The sequence below is a fragment of the Cupressus sempervirens genome, chromosome 6 (assembly GCF_028749045.1).
Source record: "Cupressus sempervirens isolate cs-2001-9-10 chromosome 6, ASM2874904v1, whole genome shotgun sequence".
Lineage (NCBI taxonomy): Eukaryota > Viridiplantae > Streptophyta > Pinopsida > Cupressales > Cupressaceae > Cupressus > Cupressus sempervirens.
Window position 1 is genome coordinate 126,762,803 of NC_143123.1, and position 22,041 is coordinate 126,784,843.

Here is a 22,041-nt window from a genome sequence, read left to right on the forward strand (position 1 = left end):
ATAATGACTATGAGGTCCACCTTGTTAAAGGATTTACAAACATAAAATAAAGTATGCACTCAGTTAGGAGATTTAGCAAAAGACTGTTAAGTTTACCCTGTTAAAGGATTTAACTGATACACCTGTTAGGACGGACCAGTGGTTGATATTTGATCTACAACTATGATTTGCTAAATGAGATTCCTTGAATTATAATGATCACCTAATTGTGATAGATAAATATCTACTATCCCTTATACTACTTGTATCCTTATTCAATTCACACTCCTTCTCATCATATTATTTTTCCCATTCTTTCTTTAGATATGACACAATGCTTTGCATATATACCAATCTAAATCACAACTTACTAGAGTTAGCTACAATACCAATTCCATCATAATTCACAAAGTCAACCCAACTATTGTAACTTGGGTTCTGAAGACAAACTCAGTTATCTTCTGATACTTGGAAAACACTGTCAACGCTTGACAATCTTTGGCACCTAGTTGAACTTGAAGCTCAATCCACACTGATCACTTCCAAGTAGCTTAAACTTGGTCAACACTGTGTGACTCAGTGAACACTAAGAAAATTGATAGCTTTAGAAACACTTAGTTGACACAACATGACTTGGTCAACAAACACTTAGTTGACACAACATGACTTGGTCAACATGAGATTCACATTGTTAACACTATAGAGCTTGGTTAACACTACAATCTTCTTCACTTCCATTGAATAGCTCAATAGCTTTTGCTACACTTGGTAAACATTGTGTAGCTTGGAAAAAATTGCAAACTGATTCAAGTGCTTGTTAGACACTGTATTCTGGCTACTCAACTCAAGAACAACTACATCACTTGGTTAATAGTACAAATTGAATGATAGTTTTCGTAGAAACTATAGAGATCAGTAGTAATGTAACCATTTGTCTAAGTGTTGAGTTACTGATAGACAAATTGACCTTAATGTCAACAATATTATCTAGACCTTATCGCTCCTTGACATTTTAAAAGAGTGACCTACTCTAAAGGACTTACAAAACATTACTATTGAATGTTACCATATAGGATTCCAAAGAATTGTTAGGTCCACTTGGTTAAGATATTTTTCTGCAATAGTGGTAAGAAAAAAATAATGAAATGATCTATTAGGTTTTAACACTACCTTGCTTGTTCTATTTTCTCTCTCTCTCTCTTCCTTCTGATCCCTTTTTGGTTGATTCACACTCTCACACTTCAATGTAGCACTTCCCCTATTTGATCTTCACAATTTTTTTCTTCTCAATTCACCTTATGTCTTCTTCTTCTTCAACTTCAACAACAACTATCAATAATCATCAACAAGAAACATATTATTCATCCCTTTAAATAGATATTTTTTTCTATTCTAGAATCATCTGAATTCTCTCAGTTAATCATGCTCATCATATCTTCATTAGTTTAAGATTTAATGAATCTAGATGCTCAGGAAATATAACCTTGCCTTGAACTTTGTGCGTCAATTCAAATTTTTAATTCTCCTTCATCAGATCTTCTTTGAATTTCTCCAGTCATTGATCTCATAAATAACTTTGTCCTTATCCTTGATACTTCTAAAGCATTCTTAATTTTCATCAAATATTGGCCTTAGATTAAATTTTTTCTAAACTTTTTTTTCTTGTTCATGCTCTGTGAACACTACAACTTTCTTAATCAATACTTGACTCAATTAGTTCATTGAAATTACTTGGTTAACATTAAACTAGTTCAATACTTTCCAGATGCTTGGTGAAAAATGTGGTAGCTTGATTAATAGTGTATTCCTCAAGTAAATTGTCTTGTATATACATCTTACTCAAGATCATTTAAAGCAATCAAACCAATATTATACTCTCAAATTCTAACTCATTAAAATTCCCATTGAATACCATATACTTATCAATGCTCTAAGTCATCATACTTTATTCAAATCCTCTTCATCATTTGAATGATATGACACTCTATTGAATTAGCATAATGTCTAACCAATTAAAGTTTGCCATCAATGAAAACATAACAACTGATATGAATCTTACACATACATTAAAAATACTATTAGTTGGGGCTAATAATTATATTTTCTCTAAATTATTTTTAAAAAAAAATTATAATCATCAAGCTTTGTAATATTTGAATAGTCAAGGAAATTTGAATCAAATGTATTTAGAATGGGTTAAATTTTTGCAAAGTTACAACTTCATTTTGAAGGGATTAGAAAATAGAGTTACAAATGTCTTGATTCAAAGATATAATTTATTTACAAAGATGTAGATCAAGGTTTTTGGGTTCTAGGAACTCAAGAGTTTGTATTTGAAGGATCCTAATTTAGGTGAGGGTTGGAGAACATACAAAAAATTTGATACTCTTGACATAACAATTAGATTTAACAATCCAAGATGTTATGTTATTCAAAGGCTAACCTATAATGCATTCAAAAGAGGTCCAAAAGGGAGAAACTATAAAAAAAAAAGCATAGTAGAAGATTGGTAGGAAACTTTGGTTGAGATAAAACTATTTCTTTGGTTAGTGAGCATTACTATTAGCCACCATTGCAACAAACATATTTTGTGCAATATTCTAGAATATATTAGATGAAAAAAGGAACCAAGAATAATATAAGGTTGTATCAACCATTACCTATACGAAAGAGACCATGGGAGGTTATTAGAATGGACTTTTTTTTTAGTTTACCAAGTACTCAAATAGGACATGATTCAATTTTTTTGATGGTAGACAGGGTCTCAAAGATGACACATTTAACTTCTTATGAAAATAATAATGATGTTGTTCATGTGGTAGAGTTATATTTTAGAGAAGTGGTAAAACTACATAGTATATTAAAGAGAATAGTTTCAAATGAAAATATTAAGTTTTTTGAGCATTTTTGGAGTACATTATGGAAAAGGATAAATATAGATTTGGTGTTCATCTTAAAAACCATCCACAAAAAATTTGGGCATACAAAAGTGGTAAATAGGAGCTTGGGAAACCAAATGGGCAGGTTTTGATTTACAAAATATTGATAAAATAATTTTGTCAATATGTGCATTGGTAAATCACCATTCCAAATGATATATGGAATTAGTCCTAAAAATTCTTCATATTTAAGGAAGTTGAACAAAGGAGAGACAAGTAGCACTAAAGCTAATGTATTTGCACACTAGTAGAATTGGCATCTATTTTTGATGAAAATTAGTAAAATTTTCTACCCAAATTGGTCAATTGATCTACATATGGCCTTGTTGGCATTTTTCCAATCAAAATTTTATTGAATCCTTGTTCATGTCAAACTTTCCATGCAAGTCTTGGTTGAAATTGACATCTACATTTGGCCAATGTGGTCATAAAAAAATTAACCATTGTTGGTCAAAACTAGTGGCTAATTTGACTAGGATGCCAAACCCATGACGGTATCCTAGTCAGTCATTTGGTCAAAATTTTAACAAAGGAAATTTGAAAGCTCAACCAACCTTGGTTAAGGTTTACAAATTTGTAATTACATTTTTCCTTATGTGGTCATCAAAACTTTGATCAATGTTGGTTGAAATGCCTAGCCCATCTGACTAGGATGTCAAACCCACAAAAATTCCCTTGTCGATGAGTTGGTCAAAAGTTTAACTATAGTTGATTGAAAATTAAACTATGGTTGGTCAAAAGTTTGACCAAGCTTGCTTAGGTTTTGACTAAGTTCTGTCAAAATTTTGATGAATATAGACAGTTTAAAAAAATAACACCTAAAGATAAATATCTAGAATGATCACCAATGACATTGTGGTCAGTGATTAATTTGGATATTTATCTTCAAGTGTTACTTTTCATTCTAAATATCCAATCCATGAGAAGCAAGTCCATGTATGAATGCGGAACAACCTAGGGCTAGAGAAAGTGTAAGCTATCTTAGGGTGATGAAGCAACACCAATTTGAGGTACTTCAACAAAAAAAAGTAGCATCAACATATGCTCAACAACAAGCCTTGGCTTCCATAGGCAATGGGATTCACTTGAATAATTATGTGGGTACACCTCAGTTGAGTTTGATAGAAGTGACTGAAACATATGTACAAGAACATGCCATTCAATTTTTCCCTAAAGTGGGATGCACACATGATAGTCTTTAAGTTAATGGCTTTGGAACTATCTAGAGAACCCGAGTCTCCAAAATATTTCTGCACCACACGCTGCAACATGACTATATTCAGCGTGTCTCAAATTTGCAAACATCCACTTTCACCAAAATACCCATAACTTATTCATTTCTTCATAAAATTGAACCAAACCAAAAGAATGAGAAGAAGGATTCATCATATTATATATAAATTACTATATTACATGGTTTCTAGGCTGTACATGGCCGTACAAGTCCTGGAAACTACTCTAAAACTAAAAAAACCAATCAAAACCACAACAATAAAATGCACCAAAAATGTATCAAAGTATTTCCTCTTCTCCAAATTTTTTTTGGTTCAACCATACAATGGTTTTTATATCCATTTGATAGTTATAAACCTTCCTAACTACCTCCAAGACCAACCATATACCTTTTTACATCATTTTTCTATTATTAGCAACTTTCTCAATGTTGCATTTTACAACTTTTTACGCAACGTTTACATTTTTGACAAAAATGGATTCATAGCCTTTACAACTTGACCCAAATACAATATAATGAATCAAATGTATTTAATATCACAAATAATGAATCTTAACTTTCTCCTATTCTTGTATTTAATGTGCTCTTGCACCATACTCCCAAACTTGAAAAGTTTCCAAGTCTCTTGGAATGGTGTGCCATAACCTGCAAAAAAAAAAAAAACAATAATGAAAAAAATCTTCATCTTCACCTTCATTTGAATTTTCCTCTTCATGCCTTTATTACCATCATCTTTTTCCTTAAGGACACATGACTGTCCTCAAAATTATCTTCTCAAATACTCCTGTTAGTGGAGCATTAATGGCTACAACTTCCACGGTGCCTTATCAGTAAGAGATCCATCTTTACCATTGCTACTTCAAAATCTCCCCTATGCCTCACCTAGGATTCCTCCTCTTTCCCTCTCTCACTAGTCTCTTGGCAATCAACTAGACCAATCCTTGGCCCTTCACCATTCATCTTACCCAATAGTAGATCCTGGAAGATGCCTCACCTTCTTTGTGCCATGCACCTTCTACCCAGCTTTATCTCCATTGGAGAATGGTTATGATATACCTTCTCTTGTCTACCCATACATCCCAACCTTCATATGCAGCAAGATGGATAAACATCTACAACTTCAAGGTCCTAATGTGGATTGCCTCCCTTGGCGCTCTACCCACACACTCAAGATCATCAAGCTCTGATACCAATCTGATGCAGAGCCCTTTGTATTTATCTTCAAGGAATCTTAGTTCAACTCAAGGGATTAACAATAATCTAGTACTCCCTCAAAGAGCCAAGAACATCTCAAATATTACAACAAAGAACCCTGACATTATACACCAATAAAGACAACATCTTCACTCACACTATCAGATTGCTATGTCTGATTGCATTGTTCATAACTTCAGTTCTAAATATCTTCTTGAAAAAACCTTTGGAAAAATTGTTCAAAATTAGTAATTATAAAACATACCAAAATATGAGACCAATCCAATAAGCAGATTATAAATTATGTACTCTGAACCAAGACCCATATTTTCTGTCATAAATCAGGAGCCAAACCATTAACCCTTCCTAGGGAATCAAATAATTTTCTCAAAATAAATTTAAATAATACCAAAAAAATTCTGAAGTATCTATTTCTAAGGCTAGTTTCCAAATATATAATTTATTTTCTTTTATCATTCATAAATCATTGTATAATATCAAATCTTTTTCTGCAACACCATTGAAGGCATTTAAAAACCAGTTTTCACTCAAATCTTCATAACTTTCCCAAATCTAAATGAAAATGATTCAAACTAGTTTTAAATGAAAGGTAGTTCACATATCTTTCCAATGAATATCATTAGAGAACCTGAGTATCCAAAATATGTCCGTACCACATGCTGTAACATGACTATATTCAGTGAGTCTCAAATCTGCAAACATCCATTTTCACCAAAATACCCATAACTTATTCATTTATTCATAAAATTGAACCAAAACAAAAGCATGAGAAGAAGTATTCATCATAATATATATCCATTACTATATTACATAGTTTCTATGCTATAAATGGCCATACAAGGCTTGGAAACTACTCTAAAACTAAAAAAACCAATCAAAACCACAACAATAAAATGCACCAAAAATGTATCAAAGCATTTCCTCTTCTCCAATTTTTTTTGGTTCAACCATAAAATGGTTTTTATATCCATTTGACAGTTATAAACCTTCCTAACTACCTCCAAGACCAACCATATACCTTTTTACATCATTTTTCTATTATTAGCAACTTTCTCAATGTTGCATTTTACAACTTTTTACGCAACGTTTACATTTTTGACAAAAATAGCTTCATAGCCTTTAAAACTTGAACCAAATACAATATAAATGACTCAAATGTATTTAATATCACAAATAATGAATCTTAACTTTCTCCTGCTCTTGTATTTAATGTGCTCCTGCACCAATAGCAATATACCAGAAGGAGAAGGAGTAACTTAGATTGCACGACAGAAACAACAACTAGACAATATTGAGGATATTATGGGAGCTCTGTATAAAATAAAAGAAAGCATTTTAGGAGGTACTATGACATTGGAATCACTTGGAAGTTTTTTTGAGAATTTATAGTCCAAATATTGGGAGGACTACAAGTTGTGCAATTTGTCACGTATTGCATCTGCATTTTCTTAACCATTTCTTATAAGAGTGTTTCAAGGTTGGGAACCACTTCAACATCATTTTCATGGTTTGGAGGTAATTTCATTGTGGTAGAGGCTTCTACAAGGGAATGATTCTCATTATTGTGGCATTTACATAGAAGAAAAACTTTCTTCTTCAACTCCTTACACTCAAGTCTTCACCAAAGTTATTCTGCCTTCAATGAGAATAATTGCTATGAATTCTTGGGAGCCAAGGGACCCTGAACCTATGATATATTTTTTGGAGACATGGGAGAAGTTACTACCATATTCATCACTTCATAACATTCTATCTCATATAGGGATGCCCAAATCAACAACAACAATAAATACTTGGGATCTTTGCAAGGAGACTATGCCAATACATGATTAGTCACATCCTTGGCTTCCATTGTTGAGAAAGTGTATGGAGACCTTATATTCAACCATTAATTATAAGTTTTGGAATGTGCTTCATGCTTAGCATGCAAGTGATGCATTTTCATATGCAATTTTATCACCTTGGGAAATTGTATTTGATCCTGCTAGCAAGGAAGAGGTGATTGTTCATTTTTTTGTATAATTTGATGACAATTCTATAGGAATTCATAATTGTAAGAATTTGCCTAAGGGAAAAATTCACCTAGGAACTAAGAACTCAAACACAAGCACACAGTAGACCAAAATGGAGAGAGTATGATCAGAATAACACTGTATTCAATAACTTAATACTTAGAGTACACTAGGAGTGCCTGAATATAAAGGCCTCAAGAGAGCTTCTAGAATGCATAGAAGTTAGTATCATGATGTGTCATAAAACCAAGAACATGTCCACTAGATATGGATTATCCTCCATTAAGCATGGAAGTAAGTGTGGTGATGAGAGGATAAGCCTACAAGGGTGGGACATGAAAACTAAAAAGGTGTGCAAACTCCTAAGTGTCTCACAAATAAAAAGGTGTGCAAACTCCTAAGTGTTTCACAAATAAAAAGGTGTGCAAACTCCTAAGTGTCTCACAAATAAAAATAATAAAATAATGCAAAATAATTAAATAATGCATTAACCTAAGTAAATTTAAGTAAGTGTAAATAGTAAAGTACGTATTTACACCAACAATAATCAAACTAGCTAATCAACAACAAGACCAATTTAACTGGGTAATGTCTTGGGCATCTTCTATTCCCATTTATTATATGATTGCAATGTTGGAGGTAGGATTTTTTCCAAAGTGGCAATAGGTTTTGTATCATTGGCTTTGTTCAAATCCTAGTTTTAATGAAGTAACACATTGGTTTTTAGGGTGGAAAGGACTATTTCACCCCAAGCTTTTTGCTAATGAGAGGATAAGAATTTGGCTAAATGTAGCCCTATAAATGATGAATCAATTTGTAGAGGGTATGATTTTGGAATAACCTAGGGCTAGAGATAATGTAAGATATCTTAGGGTGACAAAGAAACACCAATTTGAGGTACTTCAGTATCAACATATGCTAAAAAAAAAAGCCTCAACTTCCATAAGCTGTGGGATTCACCTAAATAATTTCATGGGTACATCTCAGTTGAGTTTGAAGGAAGTGATTGAAACATATGCACAATAATATGATATCCATTTTTTCCCTAAAGTGGGATGCACACATGATGGTCTTCAGGTTTATGGATTTGGAACTATCAGTATCTCTCTAGATTCTATAAAACAACAAGTGCTTACACAATCTAGAGATAGATGGGTGATTGCATCATTAGATAAGCTAGTTGAGATGCACCATAATTGAACTAGAGGAACTCATTGATAAACCAAACATATAATGAAGAGAAAACTTGAAAATTTGAATGCTAAAATGTTGAAATGAAAACTATTGAGGATAAAACACTTATGCCAAAGTTACAACACAATGTGAAGTTGATTTTATATATGGTAGAGGTAGATATTCAAAAGTTTGATTAGAATTTAAGGCACGAGAGAGAGAGTTTGTGGCAATATACCAGAAGGAGAAGGAGCAACTTCAGAAAGAGACTACATGACAAAAGCAACAACTAGACAATATAGAGGACATTATGGGAGCACTGAATAAAATATGAGAAAGTGTTGTAGTAGGTACTATGACATTGGAATCACTTCCAAGTGTCTTTGAGAATTTACTGTCCAAATATCAGGATGACTACAAGTTGTACAATTTGTCATGTATTGCATCTACATTTAGAGGACTAAAAAATTGTTTCTCATCTTTGCCTCATTGTTGGACACAAAGTGTGCTTGAAATAATGAAGTTTAATCTTCTCCCATTAGTGGAAAAATATAATAAATATTACCAAAATTAATTTCTCACCTATTACAAATGTTCAAAGGGAAAGACCATCTTATAGAGAGGATCAAATTTTCACATTGACAATGATCTAATGACTAGATTATAGATGATAGAAAATAGGTCAAATGGGATCAGAAGGTCTAGGACAAATTTTTTGAGCCATACTTTATAGGATTCTTGAGATCAAATATATAATTACTCTCAGGTCCTACACACATGTGAATGCACACTTATTAGAATGCTTCAGAGTATAATCATATGATGAAGATCGAGCCTTCTGATGTCAACCCATTATTTTAGGATACCCAAAAAGAAGATGATTTGGATGGATGTGGGCCTGTCTGCTTGCTAGTCTATTACTATATTGGTATTTTGTACAGGTGGAAGCAAACTAAAAAATCTATTTGTCAATGAAAATCTATATCCTTCTCAAATTAGTCAAATACCTTTTCACCCATGGCATACATATTATAGAAGATGAGTGAAATAAAATACAAAATAGGAGTAAGTGTCAAGAAACACTGGAATGAACCCAACCACTAAATAAAATACTCTTTTCCAATTGTGCTTACAATGGATGAAAATGTCCCAATTGAATTTGTGATACTTGTCTAGTATAGATATGAAGAATAAGATTGTTTTCATGAATGAATCCAATTAATAAGAAATCAATAAATCACCTTGAAACTTGAGGATCAAAAAGGTATCAAACATCATACCATGAAGAACTCCTACCTACTAAGAAAGTGATTTTTCTAAGTAGAGAAAATCATGATATCATTGTTCAAGATTCTTAAAGCTATTGACACATATTGAATTCAAATGAAGGATTTCTAAATCAATGGAAGAATGATATACTTTAGTAAGATACAAAGAACGACTGTAATATTTTTGAAAATGAAGCCACTAGTATATCAATCAAGATAAGAGAACTACATTCATATTTAGAAGAAATCCAACTTGGCTGGATGAACTCAAAGAAAGTGTCATCATTAACCATGATGCTACAATAGTTGAGTTTTGAGTAACATTTAAATGCAGAAGTGTTATTCCTAGACCTAGTAAACCAATTGACTATAGATGTTTACAACAAAAATGTAAGTAACATTGTTTGTTATTGAAACAAAAAGTTTGTAAGTGTGCCTTGAGCTCAATATTAGAAAATATAATTAGTTTAAAATTAAAAAGAAATAACATCAAATTGTATATATTTGAGGATTTCAAAAAAGATGGCTCTGCAACTTGTGCAAATGTGTGATGACGTCTACGCCTGATTTCATGCTTTGTGTGAATAGGTGTCATTTCATGATTTTAGTTCTATATTGGTCATGTCAAGTGTCCTTTTATCTCTTATGTGCATTTGTTTTAATTTTTTTAAGGGATGCAATTGTGTGTCTTTATTGTGCCCTAGTTTGTTTTTGGTTTCTTTAGCCTTGGCTTGGTTCACTCATGTTGTGGGAGAGCCGAGTCATGATGGAAAGGAGGGGGATATTATTATGGGAGATGGCTTGGAACATGTTTCTAAGGGAATTTTTACTGAGGATGCCAATAAGATAGGGGAGAAGCTGTCGTATATAAAATCCTGGCTGATAGTAGTCCTATTTTCTCAGCCTCTACAGAGTTTGAAGGAATTTTTAGGAGGATTCCAATGGAGATAGAGTGTGATGGTGCCAATAGAAATGGAGGAGGGACCACAGCTGTTGGATGTGGACTCACCCAAGGAGGAGATGCCATCACTGGTGGTGGCGAAGGAGAATATGGTAAGGTTCTTTCTCTTAGCCTGAAAGTTCTTTCTTTGTCCCCCAATTAGGACATGATTTTTGTAATAAAAGGTGAATAGTCTAGGCTTAAAAGCATTGCTATTTTCTTTGTATGTCTTGATAAGGAATTTATGCTAGCCATAATTTTTTTTGATGATTGGCTAGCTACAGTGTGGGGAAAGAAACTTGGAATTTACATGACATATTGTTGTACAATTCAAAAAGGAATTTTTTTGTGTTTTCAAAGAACCATAATATGCAGGAAATAATTTTAAAGAAGAAATTTTGGAATGTTGGCAGATCGATGTTCAGGGCATATCCTTGGTCTCCAAAATGTAATATTGAAAAAATAGTTTCTTGTGCCCCTCCAAATTAGGAGGAGATTAAAAAACTTAATGTTGAATTCTAGTCTTTTATTCTGCAAATTCTTAAGCCTTTAGGGTTTATGCTATAAATTGAACAATCTTGAGTTACACTGTTGCATTTGAATGCTAGGGTTTTAGTTGCTTTGACCCTAGAGGTGAATTTTCTAGATAAAATTTCCTTAGACTTTGATGGGGAATCCTTCTATTGGGATATCTCCTTGCTAGGAAATCTTAGTGCTTGCTTTCATTGTAGATGAAATGGCCATATGAAGAAAGATTGTTCGGCCCTAATGAAGTTGCAAAAGGAAAAATTTAATGTGGTTAATAAAAATGGGCCTAATAATAATATGAAAAATTATTTGAATCCAGTGGTGGGTGAGAAAATCTCTTTAATAGTTTCTACTAATAATAAGAATGTTAATGGTGATGTGGATGTTAATAATAATCTAAATGTTCAATTGAAGGCTACAGATCATGTGGATACCCCGACATCTAATAAATTTATTTCCCTTTCGAATCCTCTATTTGAAGAAGAGTTTAAAGTAGTCCCTACTAAGATTTCTACTTTAGAGGTGATTCCCCCTCCCTTAGCTGCCTCCTTGCCAGGAAATGTTGCTTTAGAGGCCCCTTCTAATAAGGCTTTAATTCAAGCCTTGAATGCCCAACAGTTGGCCCTTGCTACCATTAAGGAAAGAGCTTATAAAATGTGAGTGGATAATAAGATGTTGCTCCCCCCGTCGAAAGTGTTAGATTCCTCACGTAGACCTCTTATTTTGGTCAATTTAGAGAACGATAATCAACTCATTAAGGTAGTGAAAAAAAAGAAAAGAAAGATTGTAGAAAGAATTGCTCTTCCTAATGGGGGAAGAGGTAGAAAGAACTTTCCATATTGTTTTAACAAGTTGTGTAAGAACTCCAAACCTCCCCCTTGATCATGATGATGCTTCACATTCATAGTTGGAATGTCTAGGGGTTAGAAATGCCTAATAGAAAATATTTAGTTAGGAGATGGTGTAATAGATTAGATACTAAAGATATTATTTGTTTACAAGAGATTAAAGTTCTAGGGTTTCAAGCTCATTCTATTTTGAAGTTCTTATGGGACAAAGCAGTTGGTTTTCATTCAAATCATGAAAGGGGAAAAGGAGGGGTGGCTATTTTGGTCAACCCTAAGTGGGAAAGCCATATTGTAGAACATGGTTGCTCACCTTGCCAGAGAATTATATGGGTGTCATTGAAAAGAGATGAGATAGTTTATGGTATATGTAATGTGGATGCTTCTAATAACTTTAGAGAAAGAGCTCAATTATGGGATTGGTGTTGTTCTAATCTCCCTAAAATTCATAGGGTGTTTGTTGGGGATTTCAATATGGTAGAACATAGAGCTGATAAATTAGGAGGTCTGGCACACTCATGGAAAGGAAATGAACTATTTTTTTAGCATAGATTTAAAAGAAAATTTAATCTGATTGATCCTATGGAAAATATGCATGGGAAATTCCTTGATATCTAGTTCACTTGGTGTAATAATCAGAGAGGTAAACAAAGGGTGTATTGTAGACTTGATAGAGTGTATGGGGAAGTGAGTTCAGTGTCCTTCAAACAAAATCAATATCATGCCCTTGTACGAGTTTTTCCTACTTCACTTTTTGATCATTCTCCAATTTACACTTGTTGTCTCTTTGTAGGTGATAGGAGTAAGGAGGAGAGGAAGAGGAATGAAAATAATTTCAAATTGAATAGTTCCCTTTTGGGTGACATAGATAATCTTGAGGCTATTGAGATGGTCTCAGATCTTACTAGTATGAGAAACCCCCTTTTGAATGCCATAGAGTTGTGGAATCTGAAGGCTGAAACTTGGAAAAATCTTTGTCAAGTTATTGAGAAGAAGTAGGCCATTGATAGGAATAGAGAAGAAACCTTCTGGCAGAATAAGCTTAATAACACTGAAAAAGATCTTCAAATTAGAGGGAATGATGAAATGTTAGAAACACAACTTGTGAAGATCAAGCATAACCTAAATATTATTCAGAGGTATAAAATTCAAGGTCAGAAAATTAGAGCTAGGATGAATTGGATAAATGAAGGAGATAAGGGGTTAGGCTGGTATTTCTTTAATATTATCAAAGCTAAGCATAGAAGGGAGTTGATTGATGAGATTCAAGTAGACGGTAGAAATTCTAAGGAGGTAGAAGATATTCAAAAGGCATTTTATCAATTTTATAAAGATTTGTTTTCTTGGGAGATGGGCTATGAGGAGCATTCAAGTATGGATGAGTGCCTTAGGCTTATTCCAGTGAAAGTGTTTGTAGTAGAGTAGGATTCTCTCAATAAAGGGATTTCAATAGAAGAAATTGATGCTACTATTGATTCCTTATCTAATGTAAAATCTCCTAGAATAGATGGCCTTTCAAATTTTTTTTATAAAAAGAACAAAAATCAGATAAGTGCTAAGCTTTTAAGAGTATACGAGGAGGCATTTTCTAAAGGATCTCTGGGAAAAGATATTAATAAAGGAGTCATTAAGCTTCATCCAAAAATTGGAGGCCAATTATTTTACTAAACCTTTCATATAAAATATTAGCCAAAGCCTTAGCCAGGAGAATTTCTCCATTGGTTAGCAGATTCATTTCACAAACTCAAACTAGGTTCATACAAGGCAGATACATACTAGAAAATCTCATTACAAGTTGGGAAGCAATGCACTGGGCAAAAGAGAATGAGCAAGAGGTGGCTATGATCTTGTTAGATTTTGAAAAGGTATATGATAGAATATAATGCTGTTTTGTTATTGGTATGCTAAAGGCTTTTGGTTTTCCAAAGAAGTACTATGATTGGATCAACATTCTATTTAATGAGGCTTCTACTATTATAGATGTTAATGGAAATCTTTTAGAACCTATCAGGTTGCAAAGGTCTATTAGACAGGGTTTCTCAATTGCTCCTTTACTATTTGTTATTGCTACAGATGCCATGTTCTATGTTTTAAGAGGTTCAAAATTAGGACCTCCTGTAAAAGGGATCTCTCTTCCAAATATGGATGAGTTGATCAATGTTTAGTTTGTTGATGATACATCTCTATTCTTAGGTCTGGCTGAGGAAAATTTTGACAATGCCATTAGGAGGTTGGATTTATTTTGTAAGGCTTCTAGATCTGAAATAGCTCCATCTAAATCCACAATTTTGGGATGGCAATAGGACTCACCAAACTGGATAGTAAGCAAGGGCTAGAATTGGGTAAGGCCTAATGAGGTAGTAAGGTATTTAGGGATTCCATTTTTAGTTGAGCCTAATTTGAATAGCATGTGGGAATGGATCTACAGTAAGACTAGTAGAAAAAATGTTATATGGCAAACACATTCACTTTCTATAGCAGGTAGATTCCATGTGGTACAAAAGGTTCTGGCAACTCATCACTTATATTATGCTTCGGCTTGGTTGTTTTTAAGTTCTCAAGTAAATATGATTGACAAGATTCTTAGAGATTTTTTATGGTCAAATGGGAAGGGGAATAGGAAAAGGCATTGTGTCAAATGGGCTTTGTGTTGCCAAGAGAAGAATCGGGATGGATTGGGATTGAAAGACATTAAAACTCAAGGGTATGCTCTTGCATCTAAGTGGATGGTAAAAGCCTTATGGGGGAATGAGCCATGGAAGATTCTTATTAGGAATAACATTCTTAAGTCTATCATTAGGAAAGGGAAAATATGGAAAGATATTCCACTTATGGACATTGTATTTGGTGATTTTAATATGAAGATATTTGAATCCAAGATTTTTTAGGTTTTTTGGAAGGCTTGGGACAGTATATTCTAATGGGGGGAGTAGCAGGAGGTCCCCCACACTATCTGGTCAAAGATAGATCTATTTGGTGGGGGCTTTCCTTTAATGGTAAACCTTTGGCTTTAACACAAAGTTGTTCAGCCAAGGCTTGGAACTTAAAGGGGATCTCTTTGATACATGACATTATGGATGGTGGGCAGCTAAGGGAGTGGGGGGATATCAAATGCAGATTTAACATTCCTGATTCACAGAAAAGACATATACCCTTATTAAGAAAGAAATGCTTAGTTGTAATCCAAAAGAATTGCTAGATGCTAATGGATTCTTAAAGAAGATTAAATGGATGATGGTAATCTATTGTTAGAAAATACTACCAAAAATGTTTATCTCTATATGAAAAATGACTCCTCTCTCATAGCTAGGGTGTCTCAGTGTTGTGGGAAAATTAACCCTTTTTCTAATTGGCCTTTTTTATTTGAATACATGTGGAAAAGTAAAGTAGAGCCAAAAAAAACTTTGTTTCAAGTGGTTGCTCTTATTTAAAAAGTTAGCTGTTAGGAAAGTCCTTTCATCAATTGGTCTTGCTCCTTTGTGTTGTAATATTTGTAATGTTCATGAGTCTTTTGAGCATCTATTTTTTTAATGTTTATATGCATGTAAGATATGGTCTATTTTTTTGGGGTCTCCATGTCATTGGAACTGTATTAATAGTTTTTCCTGGTTAGAGATCCTTACTAGATATGTGGATAGATTTGATTCTAAATTAAATAGTTTTTGGTTTGTTCTAACTATTGAGGTGTTATGGACTCTATGGAAGGACATGAATAAAGAAGTCTTTCAAGCCAAGAGGAGGAAGCTTACTAAGTTTAATTTTAAACTCACCCATTTTAATATTATGTCATAGGTATCATTGGTTCTTCAAATCACAAGATTAGACTTTATGAAGCTAGTTTGTGAAGGGTGCTTAATGATAAAGGAAGATCAAGTTCAAGCTACAAACTATGTTTCAAGATTACAATCCTTCTTGGATCTAATAAAAATGGATGAATTGAACAAATATATTAGTGAATGGCAGTTGCAAAATGTCCCTCAAATTGAGCTTCCTTAGACAGGTTGGGAAAATATATATAATCAAGAGCAAGATCAGGTTGGTGCTATTCAATCTGATTGGGGAGCTGATCAACAATCTGGTGGAGGTTCAGTCCATAATCATGAATAGCAGGGACCAGTGTAGCATGATGGTTGGAATACAGTGCCCAATCAAGATAATAGATAGAGTGAAGCTAATCAAGTGGCCCATGTGGAGGTGTCCAACCTCAAGGATGGATGGGGTTAATTTCAATAGTGAATTATTAGATTATAAAATTGTTGATACTTGTAATGTAATTAGTAGTTGAAAATGGATTGTTAGTCTAAGTATAGCTAGTTAAAAAGAATTGATACCGTCACCCCCCTAATTTTGTAATTGTATATATTCAAGGGGGTGTGAAAAGTCTTTTTTTTTGGGTTGTTTTTGGGAACTTTGAACTTGTGATGTAAATATTTATTAAACTATCTTAATAGAAAAAAAAAATTAATAAAAAAGTTTGTGGAGCTCTTCATTTTAGAAAACTAAAAATAGTTATAAGATTTGAAGGCATGGATAGGTGGGTGGACCAAAATGGTGTACAATTTAGTGGACACCACACAAGAAAAAAACTAAAAATGTGAATAATCCAATCGGGTTATTCATAACCCGATCAGTTTATATGATTTTTCAAAAAGTAGCTAGGCTTGGTTACCAAGCATAGAAAAAATACATGAAAAAAAAACCCAATCAGGTTTTTGGGATGAAAAATTCATTTAAAACCTGAGAGAGAGAGAGAGAGAGAGAGAGAGAGAGAGAGAGAGAGAGAGAGAGAGAGAGAGAGAGAGAGAGAGAGAGAGATACATAGATACATACATACATATATATATTAGGGGATATGACAGAGAGGGTGATAAATATGGAGAGAGAGGGAGGGAGGGGGGATTAGGGATTTAGTAAGAGAGATATCTTAGGATTTACTTAGTTAGTTTGTGAGTGTGTATATGTGTGTTTGAGAGGGAGATAATTAATAATATGTTAGCATTCATGTTTACCTATTAATTACATGCTTGGAAAAATAAATGATTATTTGTTTTAGATTATACTTAATTCAAATTGATGGAAAATAAAAAAATTTATGACATAGGATTTATTTATCTACATTATGTTGTAGATCTCTTCAATATCTTTCCAATGCATTTTGAATGGAGTCAATCAAATTTCGTGTGTGAAAGTTATGGCCTTCGGAGTAAATCCTACTTTTTGTTCTTCAAAACCTGATCGAGTCTTGAATGCACTTTTTTATTTGAATCCTAGAAACCCGACTAGGTAATGCCTTGGGGATAGCATAGGGAAATACCCCAAAGGCTTGGGAGACTTTTTTCCCTCCATTTTTTCTTCCTTTAGACATTTTTTATCTTCTAAGATGAATTCTCATCTTTTCCTTTATTAGGTTTGTTAATGGTGAAGTGGATATCTCTAAGATTACTACCATAATATTACATGTCTTCTTAGCTTTCTAACCATATAATTTTTTCTATTTTTGGACAATATGAACAATGCAAATTTTAATTACTTTTACCAATGACTTGACATTCCTCACAGACAAGTTATGCTCAATATACGAACATGTATGCAAATTTTAGGATGTAGTTAGTTCAATAATTCATAAAAGATGAAATACTCATCAATTTTTTATTTAAAAAAACACAAATACTAGATATAACTCTTAACTATCATCGTAAAACTATCATCGTACCAAAGGGTTATCCAAAATACTAAATATAAATATGTTTTTTGTGCTGCACACGAAAACAAATATGTTATCTTTTCCAAAAAGACCAGGAATTGTTTTTACCTAATCTTATCTATTTTGTACAAAATCTAGTAGTTTAGAAAGTAGATTCAAAGAACTATAATTTATATATTTTACACATATTATCATTTTGAGTGGATGAACCTCAAATGTCTCCTCCAAGTTTAGATTTACCTAATTTTAGAAAAAATGTGTCCACTTATACCCCTCTTTTTGTACACCATCTTGGTGCACTCAACCGGATTTTTATGAAAACTCAAAATTTTGTGATAATATAATCAATAAGATTTTTGTCAATATTTTTATTTAATAAAAAACTAATCTATTTTTTTAAAACAATATAAATCAAACAAACCCATTGCAAAAGTGGCATATTGATGATATTGGGAGTTGAGATAGATGACAAAAGCATTATTTAAAATTGTCAAAATTCAAGGTTTTTACTTGAAAATGTTATCACTACATAAGAAATTCAGCTATAATCAGAATAAAATTTAACTAACCTGCATGATTTTGCACACCGTAGTACTAAATTGCTAGATTGAACCAAAATGTCTGAAACAATACCAACACCATACCCTACAACTACCATTGTCCCCCATGGAATAAAACTAAACCATGAAACTTGCTTCAAATTTACATTAAATACCTATAAAGTGGTTTTATCATATCTGTGCTTGAATTCAAATGTAGTGAAAATTTCAATATGAATGAACTAAAATTATATCCTCGACTCTTGCAATTTTGGTTTGACATATTTCTTGATTAAAATTGTTTAAAAAAAGAGTATGCCTGGTGATTAGAAGAAAGCTTATAGTTTTGAAATATATTGGCATCCAAGAGAGAAGGAAAAAAAAACCCTAAAGACAACAAAAGAAAAAAATATTAGACATAAAAAAGATGGACTTGTGATGTTCAAGTAAAGATATAGTTTTCTATACAACTTACCCAATTATTTGTAACATTTGCAACTATTATCGCCCATGTTGATAACTTAGAAAATAGTAGACAAAAAGGAGGCATTCTTTGAGTAGTTTGGATAGTGGAATTTTTAGTAGGCATTGGAGAATACTTAATTCCATCATGAATAACAAATAGCTCTGATTTTGATATTCTACAATGAAACTAAGGATCATTACAAATGTTTGGAACCCATATTGAGAGCCAAAGAAAACCTAGGACTCCAAATGTAAGGAGAGGTCCATAAATTCCAGCTTGTGACATTAGTATTTGAGAAGCAAGTAAGCTTATCACATTACTTAGATGAAATCCAACCATTGAGAGGCCTACTACTATAGCTAGTTCCGTAATAGGACACCACTTTGAATAACAAGAAAAAAATTAACATATTCAAGTTATCTTGAGCATCTATAGTTGAATACTAAAAACAAAGAGGTAGGACACTTTGACTAAATACCATGAGTAAAAGTGCTTTAATACTATATGATGAAGACAACATTAAAATGATAATGAAAAGGGATTGAATTAATTTAGTAAAGTGATTTTTTTGAAGTCTTACCTTGAAATTATGGTGTTCATATAGGGCAAGGCTACATCTTCAGCAACACCAAATAGTGCACGGATAGCAAGGAGCATCCCCACTAAATGACCAAAAGCCCATGGGGTGAGAAAGGTTTTCAATGACCATATTGAAACCCCCCATGCCATAATGAATTTATTGTCATAATGATGTGCCAAGGCTCCTCTAACAACACCAGACAATAAATACCCCCACAGGAAAGATGATAGTAATGTTCCAAAAGATAGATCATTCTCTGCAAATGAGCTTTAATCTTCATATTAAAGTGTCATGATTTCTGTGATTATGAAAATACCAAAAATATAACAAAATATTTCAATGAAAAATCAAATTAGAAAATAACCTTTGCATATGTTTGTGTAGATGTGTATCCAAAATGAAGAAGCACTAATAAGGTGCATGGTGTTGGTATAATTCCTCAAAGAGATATTGTCCCATGGAATTTAATGGCCATAAGCTTTGTATGAAATACACATAAAATAATGAAAATTTTAAACAAAAGCAATTAAATTTTATAAAGCCAAACATTCTACCTATGTCCTTCCTACTCATGTCAAAATGAGAGCTTTGGAAAAGGGTGTGGAAATTCATCCAAGAGAAATGGAGGGATATTTTGTGACAAAAATATGTTGAAAATCTTGTGGTAGAAAATCATGCAAAATGTGGAATCATAAACAAAGAACCTAATTTTTTGATAGAATTTTGCAATTAGATGTCTTCTCAAGGAATGATATGATTGTAAAATGAGTACAAGATAAATTTTACAAAGAATGTTTGATTTCCACATTTTTTAATTAAAGAGAACAAATTTCCACAATCCATTATATTGTACTAATATGTTTCTAGATTCAATTGTGTTAAGATTTTTACCATCAACATTTTGAATCACAATACGTGATCCATCATTAGGATGAAGAGCAAGAGATACAAAAAATAGTCATCAAAATAGCTACTAAACTAATCACCCAAATCTAAAACTCTATCAAATTACATTGGTATTTGCATCATGCATATGATTTGATAATAAAATTAGTTTAGTATAGCATAAGTGTGAATAGAGTATTTATGGACAAATTTAGATAAAATAACTCAAGTAGATCATTACTACGCATAAATTAATTGTTCAAGATTAAACATAGAGTACCCCAATATGCAAGACTTGTCAATGTGTCCATATACTAATAAATTTGTATATGAAATAAAATATGATTTTAATGTTAATTTTTTAACAAGAAAAGGGAGTTTTTGAAAAATGAAATAGATTAATAAGATTTCAAATAGTTCATAAACCATGTAGATTTGACACATTCAAGAAGATAATACTTACACAAAATGAAGTCAAAGCATGCTAGGAAAGTTGAGTATTGGTCCTTCTAGTTTGTTATTTAATAGTTTCCTGACAATGAGTATTCAAAATGCACTTATGAGAAAATACCTAGAATGACTGAAATTTATTAAATAATGAAAGTATTATTTGAGCTTCACTTGGTTTTGAGAATGCTTTAATATTCTCTACTTAAAAAGGCCAACAACGTGAAGGTGGAAGCTCATTTGGCCTCACCCCCCCTTCCCCTAACATTAATCTAAATTCCCCATTAACATCTAATTACATACTTCATTCATTCATTCATCCATTTATGAACTATAACATTCAATCAATACAATCACATAACTTTCATTAATACGACATAAAATTTATTAATAGTAAACACTAATCAAGAATTCATTAACACATAACAATATTCATTAAAATGAAATAAAATTCAATATTAATACCCAACATTCATATATAATTACTTGCAACAATGTTCTTTCATTGTCCAACAAATTTTATCAAACAAGGTTTATCAAAGAGCATTTTTAAAAAATTATTTCTTTTTTTTGTTTTTCCTTAGATTTCTTAAGGAAAAGGCTAATAGGAGCGTCAATATCTTCCTCATTCTCCTCCTCTTGTGGTTGTAATGTCAAATTATGATGCTTCCTCCTACTTTGAGGAGCATGAGACTACTGCATTGAAGGGGGTTTTTCTGCAATAACAAGTAAATGGGTTAGATTCACATACTTTTTTTTAATTATAACAAGTATTTCATTAGCTAGTAGAACATAACATGCATTTTTATTTACTTGACAATGCCACATCATCTATAGTAACATTTTGATCGGTCACAACCTCAACATGTTGAAACACTTCAAACATGTTCCACCAGTTCGTCATGACGTTCAACATGTTCTAAAATATTCAAAAAATGGTCACATGACCAATTGCAATTGAAGATATTTAATTCTATTAATAATTACATAATTTATTTCCAATAAAAAATTAATACCTCCACCATTGTGAAGTGAATCATGGCCTTCATCACACACAAATTTTGTTATAGGATTTGAAGGCTGTAGTGAAATGTCATGCACATTATTATCATTGTTTGATATATAAAATACAAACAGTCAATTTATGTTGGAAATTAACACCAAACATGAAATTTCTCACCTATTCAATTTAATTTACTTTTCACCTGACCAATTTACATGTGTCTCATTTGATGCACTAGATTCTTTGATATGGATTTTAGATTCTTGGTGTAGGCTTGCAACCAT

General features: G+C 32.5%; 2 pseudogenes; one reads left to right on the plus strand and one right to left on the minus strand.

The window, feature by feature from the left end:
• Window positions 1–8,579, plus strand: part of LOC149551551 (septin and tuftelin-interacting protein 1 homolog 1-like) — a 149,559-nt pseudogene extending 140,980 nt beyond the window's left edge.
• A 1,452-nt stretch (window positions 8,580–10,031) lies between these two features.
• LOC149551552 (putative anion transporter 3, chloroplastic) lies at window positions 10,032–21,658 on the minus strand (annotated as a pseudogene).
• Between the last annotated feature and the right edge of the window lie 383 nt (window positions 21,659–22,041).